The sequence below is a fragment of the Bombus bifarius genome, unplaced genomic scaffold (genome assembly GCF_011952205.1).
Source record: "Bombus bifarius isolate JDL3187 unplaced genomic scaffold, Bbif_JDL3187 scf7180000008194, whole genome shotgun sequence".
Classification (NCBI taxonomy): Eukaryota; Metazoa; Arthropoda; class Insecta; order Hymenoptera; family Apidae; genus Bombus; species Bombus bifarius.
This window is the reverse complement of record NW_022884502.1, coordinates 1,165,160-1,185,568: the sequence shown is the minus strand read 5'-3', so window position 1 is coordinate 1,185,568 and position 20,409 is coordinate 1,165,160. Positions and strand designations below refer to the sequence as shown.

The 20,409-nt window shown below is 39.9% G+C and overlaps 1 pseudogene; it reads right to left on the bottom strand.

Annotated features, from left to right (window-relative positions):
• Window positions 1-12,217: 12,217 nt before the first annotated feature.
• Window positions 12,218-20,409, bottom strand: part of LOC117209870 — a 34,432-nt pseudogene continuing 26,240 nt past the window's right edge.

Here is a 20,409-nt window from a genome sequence, read left to right as displayed (position 1 = left end):
GGGTGGCCTTAGAAAGCACGTAGAATCAGAAATATGTCGTTCGATTAAAAGCTTCAAGTTTAACGCTCTTCTTTATCATCAATTAAGTATCGCACTAAGATGAGTTTGTTGGAAGCCGAGTTCAAGCAAGTCAAACGAGAAGATTCTGAAGGTGGAAAGCGCAGCGGATCGGCCGATCCCAAGATCTTCCACGCTGCTTCTACGTAACTACCTGTTAGAAAATGATCGCAAGTATCCCTCTGAAAATGGGGCGATTCGGTGAATTCCACGGACGATCCTTTGTCCCCGTAACGTAGTGATAGACCGAGCCACGATAGCGTGAAGCGACGTAGCATAAAAAAAGGAGCCGAGCTATTGTTATCGCGTTAAAATAAACACGATTGACTTGGATGCTACTACATGGAGCCGTGTACGCGCAAATGACTTCGTTACGTCATTAATATGTATAATATACATCGATGAGAAAAAGGCTCTCGACCACACGCGTATACGCCGGCATTACAACGAGCTGCTGTCGCGGATAAAGAATTTATTTAATAAACGGGAAGGGCGATTTCACGGATCGCGTCGATTCGTGCGACTCTTTCGCCTTCTCCGAGTTGCCACGTAGCCAAGTTATGCACGGATACGCGAGAGATACGTGAATACTCGTGCAGCTGTTATACAGGCTCGTTCAGAATACGTGGCAGATATGGCAGGGGTTGATCCAACACACCGAATTAAGAAGAAAAGTTTATGACCTCGTTTTCTAGTTACATTGTTACATGTCTGGTAGACGTTGTTCAGACGAACGATTTTCGGGCAAGTGGATAGATCGTGCTGGCCTTATTTCCTCAGCCTCCGGATCTGCATCCATCCGATGATTAGTTACGGCGGCGTTTCTCAAAATCTCTTGGTTATACAAGGTCGGTCGACAAGTGTCGAGACTGGTCGTCAACGCGACGATCAAAGTTGTCGACAAATCCGTCTAAGCTGCTCGAACAATTTCGACGATCTACGAGATGATACGTTCACGGTTCTATCGATCCTGCACCTGGTCGTTTCGAGCAATTTCACTGAACATACGAGATAAGCAAGTACTACGATACAGAATAAGCTGTAACTGGAAAAGAAGGTCATATCGAGCGTATCTTCGTACGAACTGTTCTTCTTGGTTTAGTGTGCTACATCAGCCCCTGCCTTGCTTCCTACATATTCTGAATCAGCCTGTATAGATCGAATAAACGATATCGTTTATGTATATATATACAGGGTGTCCCGTCGCATCGGGGAACCGCTTTGGTAGACGAATCTGCGCAGGAGAACAATAAAAAAAAAAGTTGACACTCTTTTCCGGTTATAAGGAATTTCCCCTTTAACGCGTTGTACCTGTTTATCTTCGCAAAAGGTGGTTAAAATAACCTTCTTACGTTTGAACGAGAACCTGACGACGTACAAGACAACAACCCGAACCTATATCACTGGCGAAAAAGCCAGGAAAGCAAAGTTGCAGGAAGCAACCGAATGACCTTGACACGCCCACAGTTATCCAAATATTACAGAGAAACGGCGATATGTAACGGAGGATGAAGAAAAGGACACCCTATGTATATGCACATATCGAATATAAACGAGAGAATTGCAAAGGCGTTTTGACGACGTGACACTTGCACGACCATTCTTGCCGAGATTGCTGTCACAGTTATCAGCAAGAGCCACCTCTGTCGTTCCTAACTATCGCGTGTCTTCTGTTACGATCGTGTAAGTCGCTATTGAAACACACGACGAAGGAATATTACATTCTTCGAAAGCATAAAATACGCAGAAATCTGTTCAAAAGTGTACTGAAAATGGTAAAGGCGCGTGTGCGTTTTTGTAGTTAAGAAATTAAAACGAGAGAATAAAATAGGTGTAATTCTAAACGAATGATAATTTGATAAGGAAACGTAGAGCTTTAAGCGCTTGGAATGGCCTGTGATTTTCAAATTTTGGAAGAGAAATGGGCAGACAGGCGAGGGTGCCATAAATTAAGACATTTCTCGTATATTTTAGACACACGATATATTTCAGTCGCGTAGTATGTCAGTGGCTCCTGTGTAGTTGCGCTATGCAATAGTTGCTTTTTATTGAAACGATACACACCACTGATCGTAAGTGTCAGGACAGTTGTTAATGTTTAATGCAGATCGCATAATTTTCATTGCTTTTATTTTGTATTTATTGTATCTTTTTGTATTAGGTTGACCGAAATGTTTCTTTCGTTTTATAAGGAACTGATAAACGCGCAATGTTTTTTGTTTTATATTAGTTTATTGAATTATGCAGGAATATAATAATAGAAATAGATAGAGTTTTTCAATAAATGTAACGAATGGATGCCTAAGATGTATCGTGGTAGAAGATGTGTAGAAACACTTAACTCCAGCAGTGTATCCCTAAAACTAACGACTTTGCAAATAACGTTTAAGTGACATAAAGATCAAAGAGTGAACGAAGATAGACTCGTCACATTCTTCTCGGGTACTCTTTATATTTTATCAATCTTTGACATGAAAATTATTCTCTAAACTCTAGAATAACCAATTACGAAAGCATCGACAAACTTAAGTACGATAGAACTTCGTTTATGTGAACATTCCGGGGACTCTTTATACGTACAATAGGAGCTCGTTAATTGTCTCCTCCGTGTGCCTATTATTTTCTGTTCACGTAATAGGAGCTCGCATCTCTGAACGGAAGTTTCTGCTGTTTCAAATTTCTTTCCTGATACAAAAACACAGAATTAAAGCTCACTCTGTTTCGGTCCTTCTCGTTGACTTTGCTATTCTCCGCAAAAAGTTTATTTCTGAAATGTGCAAAATGTTCGCAACGCAGTTATAGTCGTTTCTGGTTAGAATTTGAAATGATCGTTGTTTATATAAAAATAAGAAATTCTTGCTCTGCTGTACGAAAAGCTGCCTCGTCTTCGATCTGCTTCGACGTATTTCTAACGCGTTACTCGAATTGGTACCTCAATGGTACCAATGGTAATCTCAAATGCAAAGTATAGAGAGGCAGGCGTCTCGGTCGAAGGTACACGCAGACAGAAGTTGCGTTTAACGAGTCGCTGTTGGCAAACACGAAGAAAGCCTGTTCGCACCTACGACGGGGATGTTCGGTTGTCCCCTGTATTTACCTGTGCCGCATTACAAGCTGAGAAAAGTGTTGGTAAACAGCAAAACGTACGTGTGCGGCTGTACGCTGACGGAGAATGAAGAGACGCGTCCGTAGTAGTGGGTTAGACCCTATCGATCAACGAGGCCTCGTTCACGGCACACGAGCCCCTGCCTACGAACCCTCCTGACTGGCGCAACCTATTTCTGCAGCTTTAAAAGCCAGCAAGGGGAAGAGTCGCGTTCGAGGACTATACCTTCGCCATTAGTCCGCTTGTTTTCGCCAATTTCGTTGACTCGATTCGTCACTGCTGTCCACTGGTCCGCTCGAAACGGCAATTGTCAGCCGGCATTTCGAACGTGAAATTTCGCCGTCGCAGGAAATCGAATCAGGAAAGAGAAAGAGAAAGAGAGAGAGAGAGAGAGCGTGTCTCGATACGAACGAAACTCGCGAGGTAATTGTATTTTCGCGAGTACGCGTTCTACGAGTTCCTACGAAGAGGAAAAATAAATCGAGGGGATGGAAATGGCGTAGCGTTCTCGAGGATCGTGAAAGGAAAACGCCTCGAAGAATGACACCGGCTAGAGCGTTTAAAGGCAAAACGGAATCTTTCCAGACGAACGGGACCGTCGAGTTACGCGAGAAGAAGATGAGAACACCGAGAGCTTTAGAATTTTATTTTTACGACAGCCGCTTTAACGCTTCTTACAAGGCGGCTAAACTTTACTTCTACGCGTGAGATTATTTTTTTTAACCCGTTAACCATTTCCTTTGGTTATCGTTAGATTTAGCTTTGATAATCACAGCAGAATCGAAGGATGGAACGATGGAAACGAATCAGTCCCAGTTAGACCGGTCTTAGCTGTTGCAAATATAAATACGAATGACGATTAACAGTTTCTGTTCGAAGGGAAACTGCGTTTAACAAAAATACGCGACTGCTCGACAATCATATCAAATGGTATTATTTCAATGAAATTGGCGATTCGAGCAGCGAGTTAACTCGTTTCCCTCGGTTAACAGGTTACAGGCACAACTTTTTACGTGCAGCGTTTATTTAATGGAGAAATAATTTTCTGAATTGCAAAGTTCCGTAAAGCAAATCGAGTAAAGGGAGAAAGAAGTTGACTAAGAGAAACAGCTCGGGAATCTGCAGAAACCGCGATGAAAGGGTGGCATCGATCGTCGAAGGATGACGCAGGCAACTGTGCAACGCTATAATCAAATTTTCTTAGCGTACAACTTCTTTCGAGAATAACTATAAATCGAATAAAGCGAGAAGAATACGACGAGAAACGAGTGGGCCGAGAGAAACACTCGGAGAATCGTAAATCCAGAAGAACCAGCGCAAAAGGGAACAATCGATCGGCGAAAAAATGCTAAGGTCAACTTTTTTCTCCGCGAAAGTCGAAAGTAGAAATACTCGTTTCTGTCGTGGTATCCTGGGAAAACACGGACTTTCCGACTTGCAAACTCCATTCTGCGTGGAAACTTCCGTCGTCCGACTAAATCTCCAACAACTAAGTTTTCTTTGATGGAAAACGGATGAAAAAGACACGTGGTCGTCACTGTGTCGAATAATTTGCCAGCTCGACGAAAGGTCAACGCGGTTGTGGTTCGCGAACGTGTAACAGCTTGATAAAATGTGGCAGTTCAGCGAAACGAAACCACTTCGATGGAACGCGACCGTTTTGAGATTAAAGCGGCCAGCAAACGCGAATGACAATCAGTGCACGGAAGATGTACAACTCTGTTCATAGTATTAGAACACTTGCACTAGGTTGCACAGCAACTTAAAACTTTCGACATTTGCTATCTGGTTTGTAACTTTAGCAACAAAAATCTTGTCGATTATATACAGGGTGGTTGGTAACTGGTGGTACAAGCGGAAAGGGGGTGATTCTACGCGAAAAAAGAAGTCGGAAATATAGAATAAAATTTTTTTTTTTTAATTTTTCCATCGAGACAACGATCTACAGTGAGATTCGTTATAACGAATAAGATATTGGATTATAATAAAATAAGATATTAGATATTACGTTCTCGATTGTATTCGTTTTAGATACTCCGTTATTTTTTTTTTTTTTTTTTTTACGTTATAATGTACTTTTACGTTTTGTATCTCGTTGTTCAATTGTACAGCGTCGATTCAGCCAAAATTTTTAATAGGATTTAGATCGCGGGTTGCTCGTTCATTATTTTTGCCCGGCTCTCGTGACTAATTTTCATAATCCTTTTTGCATGCACTTTATATCGTCGAACACACACTTCTATTTGATTAATAGCTTTCTCGACAATGTGGATTAATTATCGTGTTCCGTGCGAAGTTCCTAATACTTAAGAATATGAACAGTACTATGCATATAATACTATTCAGGGTAGTACGCGATAGTCGTAGACATTGTTGAAACGTACGTCGAATAAGATAGCTAATATCGTTCTGATAACGTTATCGTGCGACCCATTTTGAAGCGATGGGTGCGAAGAATCTTAAAGGCAAGAAGCACGACAAGTTACAGACCATCGATCAGCAGAGAACGAGCCGTTTGCTTGCTGTGTTTGCTTGACTTATCGCTCTAACGCCAGCAGAACAAGTGTAGTTTAAACTAAATAGCTTCTTAAGCAGAAACTTGATTTTTCATAATATAAATATTCGTTCTTGCATGGCACGTTTCCGATACTTAAACGTATTTACTCGCTGTTATTAGCGTACAGGTTGTCTGTAATCTACAGGCAAAAAGACGACAAAGTTTGCCAGTAAACGCTTTGCTGCAAAATTATAAAGAAATATTATACGCAGGAAATAGGTAACGACGTAATTATCGAAACTCTGCTTGCAGAACTTTGTAGTGCGATTAATTCCATTGTTGTTCGATGTAAAACTCGTATTGGAGCACGAGGGCAATATTTTGAAACGAGCAAGTTTCTTTAAAAGTGAAATTTATTAAAAGTATTAAGTAATTATTTTTATTGTATCGTTACATTTTCTGACTGTCAACGATACGAGAAAAAAAGAGAAAAAGCACGTAACTACGCTGATACGATAATACAGTCAACTTCAGCGTGCTGTGATGGAAAATACGTCTCGTTATTTATTTCACGCGTACAATGTTTATTTGTAACATTGTAACAAGGGCTCTGCTAACGAACTCTATATAGCGCTTTTTCTTCTTTTTGTTCGTAGATTAATTGCTCGCAGTTTGGCCGTTTAAATTTGGGGCACTCTGTATACGTCGATTCGATTCCCTCACTTGTAATTAAACTCTAAGTAATACCGCAGAGGCCATTAAATCCTTCTGTTACTCCTAATTAAATTACGTCCAAATTAAAACAAATTAAACAACAAACATCTCATTATATAACCCTTTATATAACAAATATTCAAAGCGGGATACACGACTCATAACGTTTGCTAAAATAAATTTCTGCTCGGGTTCCATTCCTCTAATCGCGTCTACGAAAACGTAGATTCGCATAAATGTTCGCCAACTATTTTTATCCACGTCCATTGCGTATCCTATACGTGTTTAACAAAACCGTTTTATTCCCTCCTCCGTCTATGAAACCTTCTAAAGCACTCGCGATTTTAAGTATATTTGACCCCCGACCGAGGAGTACGTAAGACGACGTTTCCTTACGATGTTCCACGTTTTGCGATTTTACAGCTCGCTCCAGTGAACCGAGAAGAGTTCTATCTCGACGTAACTCAAATATTTATGCAACCTCCCGAAGTTCGACGACTCGAACAGGCAAGTTAATTCCTAACTGCGTAAAGCTTGTGACCAGAGAGTAAATATCATAAACAGCGGATATAAGTGTAAGGAACTCGAGCCAATTAGAAAATGTATTATAAATCCTGAGAAGGTCCGGTAAATTGCGATAAAGAAGTCGACGATCGTTAACGAGAGGAAACGTTGCAAAGGCCGATTTTATAAATTGCTCCTTGTTCGTTTCGTTGACTATCTAATGTGGATCGATAAACAACGTTCTGTTCCACGTATACGCCTATAACGTGAGTATCCAACTCGTGGATCTTCCGGAGGAATTGCGAAATGCTTAGCAGGTGTGTTGTGGTTATTTTTTATTAAAGAGTTGTAGCGTTTGTTGATTTTACTCCGCTGCGTTCTTCGATTTTTTTTTTTATTATCTTTCAATGTCGTCTTAGTTTCGAGCGAGTAGAGAATTTTTAACGTTTCGAGAAAATCGTTAGTGTATTGGAACTCGACGTTGTTTTTATACGGGGCTCGAGTCGTTGGTTTATTATTAGTCTGCGCGCGTTTGTCGTACTTGTGGAAAATTGAAAAGCGCGGGAATGTAGAAAATGCGCGTTATGTGCAAAGAACACTCGAAACGAAGTACTCGTTGTAACGTTTAATAGGAGAAATAAAATTTTATGTATCGCGAGGTTCTCGTTTCTCTCGCTGTGTGAATAGAAATTCGCAGAAAAATCCGCAGTCCAGTCGTTGGAAATGAAAATTGTTGGTCGAAAAAGGTCGGAAACTCTGGCTCATCGTTTTGTAACGTCGCATACGCATACTAATACCACGTAGAATTCGCGAGCCGCGATATAAATCAGAGGAAACGGTGCACGCCACGTTAACTGATTTCGGAATAATTGCGTCGAGTGTGAAGAGCAACGTTTCAGAGGCTGATATTAACGGAGGAATGCGCACAGCTGGGAAAATCTCGCCGCGTGAAGCGCGGCTGAAGAACGAGGCCAGCTCCACCGAATCCAAATGCTGCTCGTCCATAATTAGATGTTGCTTTCGCCACCGTTCCAATCGATTCCAATTCCCGTCAATCAGGATTACTTTAGCACGATGTGTATAGCTAGCCACGAAACGTATGTACGTTCAAGTAAACCACGTAGGAGCGATTAAATACGATTGTCATACGGATCGTAGGCTTGATCAATCAACCATCGAAGAACTGGATTAAGCCAATATGCATTTGGCATCGCAGGAATCCGGTTCAAAGCTATTTGAGTAGGTACAGACCTCCGTTCACAAGCATTACGACATCTCTTCGACCACCAGTTATAACCGTAAACCCGGCAAATACGTGTAAAATCTGATTCCAAATATTTGCAAGTCTATCCTCTGTATTTAAATCGGTAATTATGTAGTTTATCTATACCGTAAATATATCTATATATTATACTTTGTATTTGTATTAGCACAATTATACACTTTTCATATATTTGTATTTTCATGTATTTGTTTCATATATTTTGCGTATATTGTACGTACGTTACCGTATCTGTCAGATACTGCGCGACCTCCGAAGGAATAATTAACAAATTATTAAAGTCTGTGACAATTATTATTTCGTTTGAAACACAGACTACAAACGATTCATGTATGTACAGTGTAACGCACGAACTCTATCCGTCTGAAATATCTTCGTTATCTCAAACAATATGTGAAAATGTTCCTAATTAAAGTTGCAGGATTTAAAGAAATATACAGGGTGGTTGGTAACTGGTGGTACAAGCGGAAAGGGGGTGATTCTACGAGAAAAAATAAGTCGAAAATATAGAATAAAAGTGTTTCGTTCGAGGCTTTGTTTTCGAGAAAATCGACTTTGAATTTTCGCTCGGTACGCGTGCACTTCATCGCGTCTCGTTATAACGAATCTCACTGTAGATCGTTGTCTCGATGGAAAAATTAAAAAAAAATTTTATTCCATATTTTCGACTTCTTTTTTCGCTTAAAATCACCCCCTTTCCGCTTGTACCACCAGTTACCAACCACCCTGTATAACACAGCGGTAATGGTCTGTTGGCAGATGAATACGTAGAAGAGATACAGAGGTGAATTTAATTTCTTTAAATGGGATGGGCGATTTTCATGTTTGATTTCGATAGAACAGCGAATTTTGAGTATAGAAGCACCAAGGTACCTGTCGTCCTAAAATTTACCGTTTCTGAGATATTCCACTCTGTTCGTTCTGTTACTTTCGTTATGAAACGCGTTGCAAGTGTCGACCATGTGCATCGACGAAATCGATGGATAGGTCATGGAGGCACTGCTTCCTAGCCAACTATTTAGATCTCCAGACTTGGTGCCATTAGATTGTGTCTTGCGGGCAACATTGAAAAATATTTGATATCGACATTTATCAACAATTGCGCCGGATGTGACGCAACGAATTATGGCTGCATTAGCTACAACAGTCACTGCGCGATAAGAGAAATAAGAAATTCGCTAAGAAGATTATAACGGTTCAAAGATTACTACTTTGTATCGGTGCATATTGCCGGCACGTCGAGCTTGTTTCATAAAATCGTATTATGCAAGCTTAATTTTGCTCAACGTTAATTACGATCGTTAACGCTATCCTGTAAAATCATGGATTGTAATTCTCTATCGCGTAACAAATGGTATTGACCCGTTGATATTATAAACATTACAAACGCATCGTTACTATTTTTATTATTATTATCATAACGAAATTAATAGGATGAACAAAGTCAAATATTTCGGGTAAATAACGAAGATATTTCAGGTGGTTTGTGGGACACGCTCTATATATTCAACGTTATAATTTCCCGTAAATTAAATTTAATTCTCCTTTTGCATCTGTTTTCTGTTGATCGTTTTGATCGTCGTTTTCATCAATTTCGTCGTTCGTATTGTTACAGTTTTTCTTGCTACTTGTCCCCAAGTCTCGACGCATGCTACGGATGATTTTACGATGCAAACTCAAATTTCGAGTAGACCTTTCGGAATGTCCTGCCCAATTCATCTCACGCTCTTACCGATAGTCAAGATATACTAACAATTATTATTACAATTAACTATGCTATCCTTTCAAATAATTTCAACAATGTTCAGCTTTCTACATATAGTAAATCGCACTAGGTACCTTAAATTACCTTTGACTTTAATTATATTACTTCTACGTTAAATCACATCGATTATTACATTTCCTATGAAACCGCAAGGCTTCCTAACACTTCTGGCCGCCAGTGTACACAGTACAGTATACTGTAGCGCACACGTAAATGAATACTCGTGGGAAGTTGAGTGCGCGAGGAAAAACGATCGGAGTTCTCTACCAAGTTTGCAACCTGCAACAGATTCTTGCCATTCTCTCGCTGGCGATTATTCGAGGAAGGTGGCAGTGTATTTGAGCTATCGCGGAAGGTAACGTAGAAATTCGATAACGACCAAGCTGCGCCGATCGATCGCTCGAAGATGCAAAGCAAGAGGTTCGAGGAAGCTGTTACCGGGTTTCGGCTAACGCAATTTCCATTAGGCTTAGGATAAAAAAGCGACGTCAAGCAAGGCAAGTCAATGGAAAGAGAACTTAAGAGAACGAACAATGGAGGACAGGGAGGACGGAGGTTGCCATTTTCGTAAATGGCCGGTGCATTCCAGGAATATCGAGGCGACATCAAGATGATATCAGGTTTTCGTGCCTCGTTCCTATAGGCGACGAGCATACGTACTCGGGTTTTAGCACACGGTTAAATATCCTCGTACCAAGATAGCGCCGGATTGAAACGCTACACGCGGACCAACTTTAAGAATAGCCGACAGCACTTCTACGCTACTTTCACTCTGCGCGATTGTTTCGTCCTTAATTATCTTAACCCTTCCGATCCGACCTTTCTCTATTTCGTATTTGTTCTTCTTTCTTCGAGAAACTAAGGGTCTGTGTGAAACGAGTTTGACAATTGCGCTCGAAAGCGAGATACAGACGATTTATTTTGAAAATGTCGTGTCCATTTTTCTTCGTTTTGAAGTATCGAAGCGTTGACGCTGACATCGATTGGAAAAATGCTAATTAGGTCTACCTGGTTTGGTCGCGTCTCGGTGTGTACGAACAGCTCGTACACTCGTTATACGCATAGCTTTCTTGAGAATCAATTAGAGCAATATTTTGTTTTCGGGCTAATGGATAGGCTTACGCCACGTTTGAAAGTAAATGATTATGCAATTCCACTTATTAAGCAAGTTTCAATCGATTAAAACAGACGAACATCGTAAGATTTAAATGGTAAATTGTTCATAAACGAAAAGTTCTAGTTAAAGTTCGTGTAAATTTTTCGTTTTCTCAATTTTGTCAAAAAATGGGCTTTTACCATTTTCGAAATAAACGATCCATTTGTATGAAATTAATTATTTAAGAGAGATATGTATCTGGACGAAGGTAAATGCTGTTGAACACTGTCGGTATATTACGCTGTGTGCATTTGATTGTTCTAACAAGTCTGTACGACTGTAATACCTCCGTTATTTCAAATGATAGACGAAAATGTTGCTTGCGAATGATCTGCAAATTTCTATGCAGCTGTGAGAAACTCGAAGATGCAAAGTTACATTTAATGTAAAATTGTACGTAAAATATTCAAAGTGTGTTGTACCTTTTACAAATAGATAAAATAATTTTCTATCTAAATTCCATCTTTTTTTTTCCTTTTTTAGCTATATTCGCCACAATCCACAGTCAACTTACGAGAGTCTGAAAATTTGATTAAAATTTGATTAAATCGGAGAATTTTCCTATGACAATTGAAGATGAAAAAACTTTCCCAACGATGCATCGCTATAAAGTGATAGAATATTTTTACGGTTTTCTCGTTGTTTATATTCTTCGTTTGCATATTTATTGGCGTTTCTCGCAAATCTATTCGCGTTTCGGTCATGAAAATAAAAGGGGCCCGTTTTTGAGCTTGGCGAAATAAATTCGCAGCTAACTCTCGTTACAAAATAAGCGTGCGTTGACACGTGGCAAGCTTCGGAGTGGAATAGCGGTGTAATATACCAGAATAACACTCGCTTACCAGAAACGAAACGCTATTGCAACTGCATAAATAGGAATTCGGGAGATCAATGCGCTTCGAGTATACGAGAGAGAAAATGTTCATTTATTCATTGTTTATTTATTTAAAGTCACACATTACGTATACGCAAAGTCACATATATAGATACATATTTTTTTCTTTTTTTTTTATTATTTAATTTGTACTTTACGATTTGTCCAGCTGGACATTTGGTAAATTTTTCTAACTTAATTGCTAAAGAACAGGTGGATTGCTACCCCCAGCGGGATACCATCTTCGAGTTTGACTATTTTATTTCTTTAGTGAGGTCAGTGGGGTGTTTCCTTTTTTAATCTTCTTTCTATGAGAGTTTTGCTCGCTTCAGCAGCCAGCTGGTTTGGATGTGTTTCCTCGTATTTTCCTGCGTACCTGGCAATTTCATATAGATACATATTACCATTTTACAGTGCGATAAATACATTATTTTAATTGAATTACATTATATACGATAATAATAGAAGGATAAAAAAGAATGTACTATGTATAGGGTGATTCTGGAATATTTTAGTAGCGAGATATCTTACGAGGATAGACTTAATTAATTGTATTATGACCCGTTATATACGTTGTTCCAGACTTCTTCCGGGATACAGAGTCGGCGCATTCTGCGAATGAAACTTAATGATTTCCAAACACACGTCGATGAGTCTCTTTTTTTATTCTTATAAGCGGAAAAAGTCTGAGTCACCTGGTATATGTTTCACTCTCTGGCATAAAGTAGAAGATTTCGACGATCTGTCCGATTATTTCGAAATTCAAGACTGTACGAAATTTCTCTCTTTCCTCGGAGAATTTGCATCGAAATAGAAAGAATGCAGTTTCACGTTTTCAGAATTCTGTCCTGCTCCCCTCGATTGGTAAAGGAATGCGCGTTTCAAAGAAAATATCTATTTGGTACGCGGTCGTCGTAAAAATCTTTCCGGTAACTTGCCCGAAACAGAGTGAAATATTATATTAAATCGATTAGGACAACTCTCTCTTATTCCCTGAAAGTGGCTGGAAAAAATGTATATCCACGCAGAAATCTGATTTTCAAGTTTCCAACGATGCTTCTTTGGCGATCGCTCTCAGATCGACTTTGCCAAAGAGAGAAAGAGAGAGAGAGAGAGAGAGACGTCCCGAGGGCTCTATGAAATATCGATGGCAAGAAAAGTCTTGGAAGAGACGAAATAGGTCTGTGATTTCGTGTCGACTTTAAGGGGTTCCGATTCCACGAGGGTCGCACCGTCTGACGAAGTTTAAAGAACCGCACTCACGATGGAAGCCGAAACATGTCTGTTTCTGTAATTCGTTTAGGCGTTTTTTCAATAATGTAGGGTAATCGAGAAGATATCTGGGAAAGAGGTCCGTAAGACAAACGATCGATCGAGTAAATTGCTTTGGAAATTTTAGTTCTACTCTTTTTCTATATTTTATCGTATTTCTTTTAACTGTATTTCAACACACCTCGTTTGGATAAAAATAAACAGGAAATTCATCAATTAATAAACAAGGATACTACTTTGTTGTTTCACTCGTTGTTCGATGATCTTTTATATAAAAAGAATTAGAAAGAATCTCAGCAAGTTTGAACTGAAAATCGATACTCTTTCGCAATGCTAACGTTAATGCTAAATAAATTTCAGTAGATTACAAATTGGATCTCGGCAGTTTCAAAATGTGGTGCGAATTAAAAGTTTACGCTTTGATTTATTCTTATGGAAATAGTGGCACGAGATAACCCTGGAAAAACTTTCTAGTTTATACTCTAGAGACTGTCACAGTCTTTGAATATGCGTGGCATCTCGATTAGCCTGTTCCTCTAATATTGTCAATGGTAAAGGAAAAATAAACTTCCTACCTCTAACTATAATGGTAATAGATCGGTTTTGGTTGGTCATGGCTATTAACCGATTTGCCGCAAGTAGCTAAATGAAAATTATGGGATAACCCAATAGTGATAATAGGATGCCTGGGACCACTCCGGGCCATTTCACCCACATCCAACCATCAACCTTAATCTCTCGTACATGAAAATCGCCTATACCCTTCGCAAACTTTATTCCCGTAATTTACGCGTCCTATTCTTCTACCAAATATTAAAAGTCTAATTTGATAAACGTTACGGGTAAATATTTGATTTCCTCGTGAATATGATTTTATCCCTTGCCAAATATTTCTCAACATTTAGATTCTGGTCTAATTCGATGAACATTAGGAATAAACAATCGATTCTCCTTTGGCTATAACGGGCTTCTCTTTCCGCCAAATATCAAAAGACTAACTCGACGAACGTTACGAGTAAACGTCTTATTTTCTTACGAATATCGTGGATTTCCTCTTTTGCCGAATATCGTAAGACCGATTGATGACGATAAACGTTGCGAGCAAACATTTCATTTATCTCGCGAATATGGCAGAATGTATGCGCCTTCGATAAATAGAACGAATATCGCAGAACGCGAAACGCAAAGGTTTTTGCTTGCTCGAAAATACGAGAATTAATTTCGAACGTTAAACCGCGTCTCGTTTATTGGCCACGTATACCGAGAATAATAATATCCTTCTCGTATGAAAATTAAACAAACAACGTTCGAGCATTGTTTCATATCTAATTGTATCATTAATTTGAAGAACCTGAGCGTTTATCGATTTCCAGCGAGTGGAAACTGCTTCCTCAGTTTCCAGCGCTGCCTCTGCTCTCGCACAATCGTCCCTAATAAGGATATTAATTTCTAATAATTGGTTCTCAGAGGCGAACACATATCGAATCTGGAAAATTATTGCCTTGGGGTTGACCAAGACTTTGCTTTAATCCTCAAATCGATCAAGCAATCGATGGTCAAACGTTAGAATATTGGCAAATAATTTGGCCTCGGACCTGGTAGTCGACAATTGAAAACAGCTTTTGACCAACGGCCTATACAGCACGCAATCCGTCATTAACGAGTTAATAGTCCACCGATTGAATTAGCTGATTAACTTATTATCGGCTCCATATTTACGCAGTTTACCCCTTTACAACCTGCTAATTGCTTCTGCTTGTCGTGCGCGATCAAGCGATGACGGATCGTTTACGTTAGACAAATCTTTGTCAACCAACTTTCAGCTGCCCGGGTCGTTCGCTCAACCAAGTCGAAAGAACTTGCGATCGTTCAACGAGCAACACGCAAAGAATAAACTCTGAGATAAGGAAATCCTACGAGTATTCCGATTATTACGACGACCGAATTTATAAAGTTCCGAATTTATAAAGCTATTTTTAATTTATAAATCATCTTAATATTAATTACGCGTAATTCATAGTAATTTTTTTAATACGATCGATAATTGCCGATAGAAGCAATTTGGTGGAATGAGCCGGTCCTTTTGCAGAATAATTTACTAATTAACAATTGGATTATGGATTTGTTGTACATGTGGGAAATAATCGAGGTACCGATTATCAGTAATTTTAATAAAAATTGAGTAATCAAAAATAATTCTGTTATCGATAGCGGTTTTTGGTAACCAAAAATAAGTTTCATTATGGATGATGGTAATAAAAAGAATGTCGATCGCTTAACTAACGGTTATTCGTAAGCAGAATCGTTTAAACTAAGGTACTTGAGCTACTAATTTTTAAAGATGTTGCAATTTTTGAAATTTTTGTTATAACTGTTACGATCGCTGGTTAAAAAGGGAATCCTCCGGGTTTTCGACCACGTGTAGCGTGTCTTTTCGTGGCAGGTAGTCCCTCGTGGTATGCAGGACAGTAGGTCGGCAATCCCGTCTCCGGTTCTTGCTCGCGTTCTTTTTTCTTTTTCTTTTTTCCTTTTTTTCGGCCTCTTACTCGAAGTCTCGTTCTTCCGTCTGGCTTTTTTTCTTTTTTTCTTTTTCTCCTTCGTACGATGTATGTAATATTTTAATGATGCGGCAACCGCACGTAAACGGTTATTAGCGCCGGCCAAAGGACGCTTTGATCGAAAAGATATCCACCAAATGTACATACCAAGGACCTCGTATAAATTCAGTACCGTTTTGCGAGTCTGTTGCCCCGTTTGCATATTAACTGTAACTGGTAGGATGCAAGAGAACTTGCGAAATGACCGTGTTTCGTCACAAGTCCCACGTGAATTGCTCTATTTTCAAGTAACTTTATGGCGCGTCCTTACTGTTGCTCGGCGAAGAAGTTGGCGGGCAAAAGAGATGCTTGCACGGTTTTCATTTTTCCAGATCTAAACTCTGACATAAGGAAAGCCTACGAATATTGTGATTGTTACGACGACCGAATTTCTAAGATTTCTATATTTTTATTATAAATCTTGTTAACATTGATTACACGTAATTCATAATAATTTTTTTAATAGGATCGATAATTGTCGATAAAAGCAAAACTTAATGGTTGTTTTATTCAAACGTTTACTTAAAAATTGATTACTACAAAACGAATACTTTAATGCACGATAAAAAGAAAGAAATTGGCAGGAAAAATTGGCACGAACGTGTTTGCTTTGCGAGTACGCGCCTTTACTTTGCCTCTCAGCTCCTGACATTGCCTGATCATTTCTGATCTCCGGTGATCTCTCTTGTTCGTTGATCTAGTTATACTCAAGCCCACGCTGTATATCTCGACAGAGTTGCTCTTTAGAGAAAAAGCTTATTTCGTAATTGCGTTCCTCGGAGACTTTTCTTCTCTACGTTTCCTTCGTTTCTCTGCGCTGCCCTTTCGCTATCGCCTATCTTCTCCTCCCTTCGTTTATTTTCTCGGTCCTTCGTGAGATTTTCTCATCCTGATCCGGCGCTTGTTTCTTATTACTTTAGCCTCGTTCTCCTAGGCGTTCATTATTTTCATTTGCCCAGCTCGTTCGTTTGTCGTTGCTCGCTCGTCTCACTTTCCCATTCTTCCAGCCTTTTTTCTCCCCGCTTCCCCCTTTTTCCTTTATTCCCGACATATTATTCCATTTTCTCTTGTTCAGGCCAGCGTTGGACTCGAGTCGGCATTTCTATGAAGCTCGAGTATCTTTGTTTTCTCGTTCGTTACGTATCTAGTAACGAACGAAGCATCGAAGCGATATTTCCAGCGTATTATTATCGCACTGCCAACTGCCACGTTACCAGACTGCAGTTTCGTGCGTTCGTGGGATCTTTGAAGATGCGAAAACGCACAGAAACGCGTGTAATATGCAAAAATATATAAATATACGAGATATTCAAAGTGGAACATTTATTCTAACTTTCAAGAGACTAACCATGTTCTGCGACCATGGAGTTCTTTATTCTTCGATTCTACCTTTGTTCGAATCGGATAGAGAACTTGCAACGATCTAAGAACATCTTTATCACGAAACCTGCAAATTCGACACCCGTTCTTTCCTGTTTTCCTCAAACTTGGGAAATCTTCCGACGATACAGGGACTACGATTCGGTGCGAAATGACCGAAAGAAGATCAAATTTCTACTTAGCTTCCATTTCTAGGATGTAACGATGCGTAAAAATTTGCAGTCTAGACGTTACTTTCCCACCAGTTCGCTAACAACCTGAAAGTGCGAGGATTTTTACACTTTGCCAGCGCATCGCGATATTTCTTGCACGAAGTGGTACACGCAGGAAAGAGTAAGAGGCCGTTTACTCCATCAGCACGAGTTACCGATCTCTCTCGTGAGAGCCATCCATCCACGCGATTCTCCCTGTGAGTTCCACCTCCATTAAGCCAAGCTGAGACGGGGCCCGCGTGTATCCTCCGAGAGACGGCGAAGGATTTCGTTGCCAGCGCTTCTTGCAGACATGTCGTATCAGTCGAGTTTCACGGCCGCCGAAAATTCATTCGTTCTTCGGTGTCCTCGTCTCGTGTCGATCAACCACGGTGAACTTTCGCAGAGTTCCTTGGGAATTTCAGTGCTTTCGAGGCTCGAGGGTTGCCTTCGCGAGAAAACAGTCGCCTTGGAATGAAAAGAACAACTGTGAAACTTATGTCAGTGGCTGTGTGTATCGGTCGAACAAAGACACACGTATACGTTTCATTTTTCTTTTCGTTTATTTTATCTAAAGTCGCGTCGATCGTTCTTTATGGTCGTTAGCTATCGCGATTAACAAAATACAGAAGAAGAAGATACAGCGGCAAAAGGAAGTGTAAAATACAGTAAGGCAAGTGACAAACTGAAATAATTGCTTTTTGAAATAATATTAGTATCTATATATCTCGAACATATACAATGTACAGGTACAGTTACGATACGATACAGCACGATTAGCCTAAACTTAAGTTAACACGACACAGTGTGAGTTAGTAGAGCCAAGCTTACGATATCACAGTACACGATACAAATTGATCTCTTTGAGAAACTGAAGATTTTCCCAGTGTTTTTTACGATTTAGACGAGTCTGAATCCCATTCGCAAGACGAAATTTAAATTTCCATCGGGGAACGTTACTACGATCAGGAGAACGATCCATCGGCGAGATATAGTTATAGCAATCACTAATTTTCACTTATTTGGCTCATTGCAAGTTATAAATAGTATGGACTCTTCGGTAAGGCTCACCTAACAGACCTATACCTTAGACACAACGAGAGAAGACAGAAAGAGCGAGTGTTTCGTCCAAGATCTGCTAGTATGGACTCTTCCATTGCAAGTTATAAGACGAGAGCGTGTCGGTTTAGCGTGTCTAATTCTAACTCGTTCTTTCCTATCAAAGAAAGAAAGAAAAAAAAACGAAAATAAAAACGTGCAGGATCGTAGTATATTTCGTCCAACGGCGAATCTGTCAGTTTAAAATTCGCGTTTGCTTCCGAATAGCGTTACGCAAATTGATCAGGGGATATTCATAGAAGGTATATTTTGCACGAGCCGGCGAACGCGGTCTTGCTAGTAAATTGTATTTGTCAATACACTTTGCAGCCGATAAATCGAATTTAATGCCACGTTACGACAGCTGCCGCGAAAACGCGTCGAATCCTATCGAGGCTCTTGACGCATCTGTTCCGTGATTAACGAGTACCGGTACTCGCTTTAATCTGTTCTTAATGATTCTCTTAGGAACGATCCTAATTTATGTCTGTTCGTGATACTGCCTTTCGAATCGTTTCTCGTCTTACTTCCTCTTTTTCCAGACGATCGGCTGCAACGATTTTCCTCTCGATGAGAAGCAAAGTTGCTCGAGTATTCGTATATTGTCGGTCAATTTTTGGAAACATCGTTACGATTAATCATTTGTTCATTCTATAAGACGATAACGAACACTGCTGTCGAGTTAGTTCATCGTTAATTCATACACGTATCTTCGCTGTGAATCGGTGAAAATGTCCAGACGGTTATACGTTAGCGTATACTCGACAAACTTTAAAAATTCCTAAAAACTATACGTTGACGCGATTTTCTTATGTTACATTTTGATCTCCATCTTATTTTGAGGCAATTTTCCATCGCTCATACAGCGAATGTAGGTGTACATACGTTAAAAACAAACGTGAGAAGAATGTTGAAGCTTCGCTATAGCGAATTGTGTGCGCAAGAAAAGCTGCGGTATATTGAGTTGGCAACTAAGTGATTGCGGCTTTTGTCAATATCGCCTAATGATAAAATCCGCAATCACTTGGTTGCCAACCCAATATATAACGAGGAAAAAGCATTTAGATTTATTCAATTCCTCGTTAAAATCATCAGAAAAAGGACGCTGATTCATTCTATTCGAAGCGATATTTGAAGCGTGCAATGATAGTTAAATCGCGGATATTTATGCGATTATTGATATTTTTCCAAGCACCAGAACCTAAGGAGAAATTAGTTTTATCTACTAAATATCAGGCTTATTCTGAATATTTTGTATATTTCTGCGTCTCGCGCGCATTCTCTCTGGATTTTTGCATTTGCATAAAAATCCGCGCTCTACGCAATGCTAACTAAAGAACGTACTTGATGAAAGCCATCCCATATCCCGTCAAAAATAACAGGGAATTCCCCGCAGAGCAATACAGTACAAAAGCGCGAAGCCGGCAGACAAAATAAACTCGCGATTCGCTGAAAAAAGAGCGAACATTCTATCACGAGTTTGCTATTTATTCTCCGCTCGTCATGACTATGCATCGCACACACCTGCGAATTCCCATGTTTCGAAATTATCCAGCAAATGAGATCGCAACCGATGTGAAATTTCTTCCACGCGAGGGGAATTCGAAAGAAAATGACGCACGAGAACGACGTACATCGCGACCGGCAGCAATTCGGCCGATTTTTCTCGAGCGAAACATTTTGCGAAACAGTCGAATCGAAGAAATTCCTTCCGAGCAAGAGAATAGAACGCGTCCGTGAAAATCGTCCGTCGAAGCGAGCGTAAAATATTTTGACGCAGTGGATTGGGTCGGCGAAGGTCGGAAAAGGCTCACCGAAATTATTCCATTCGCAGGTCCATGTCCGTCGAGGGAGAAGAAGTGGGTCGGTCAACCTCGAGGCTATAGGCCAGCCCGAGTTTCGTGCAGGAAGATCGG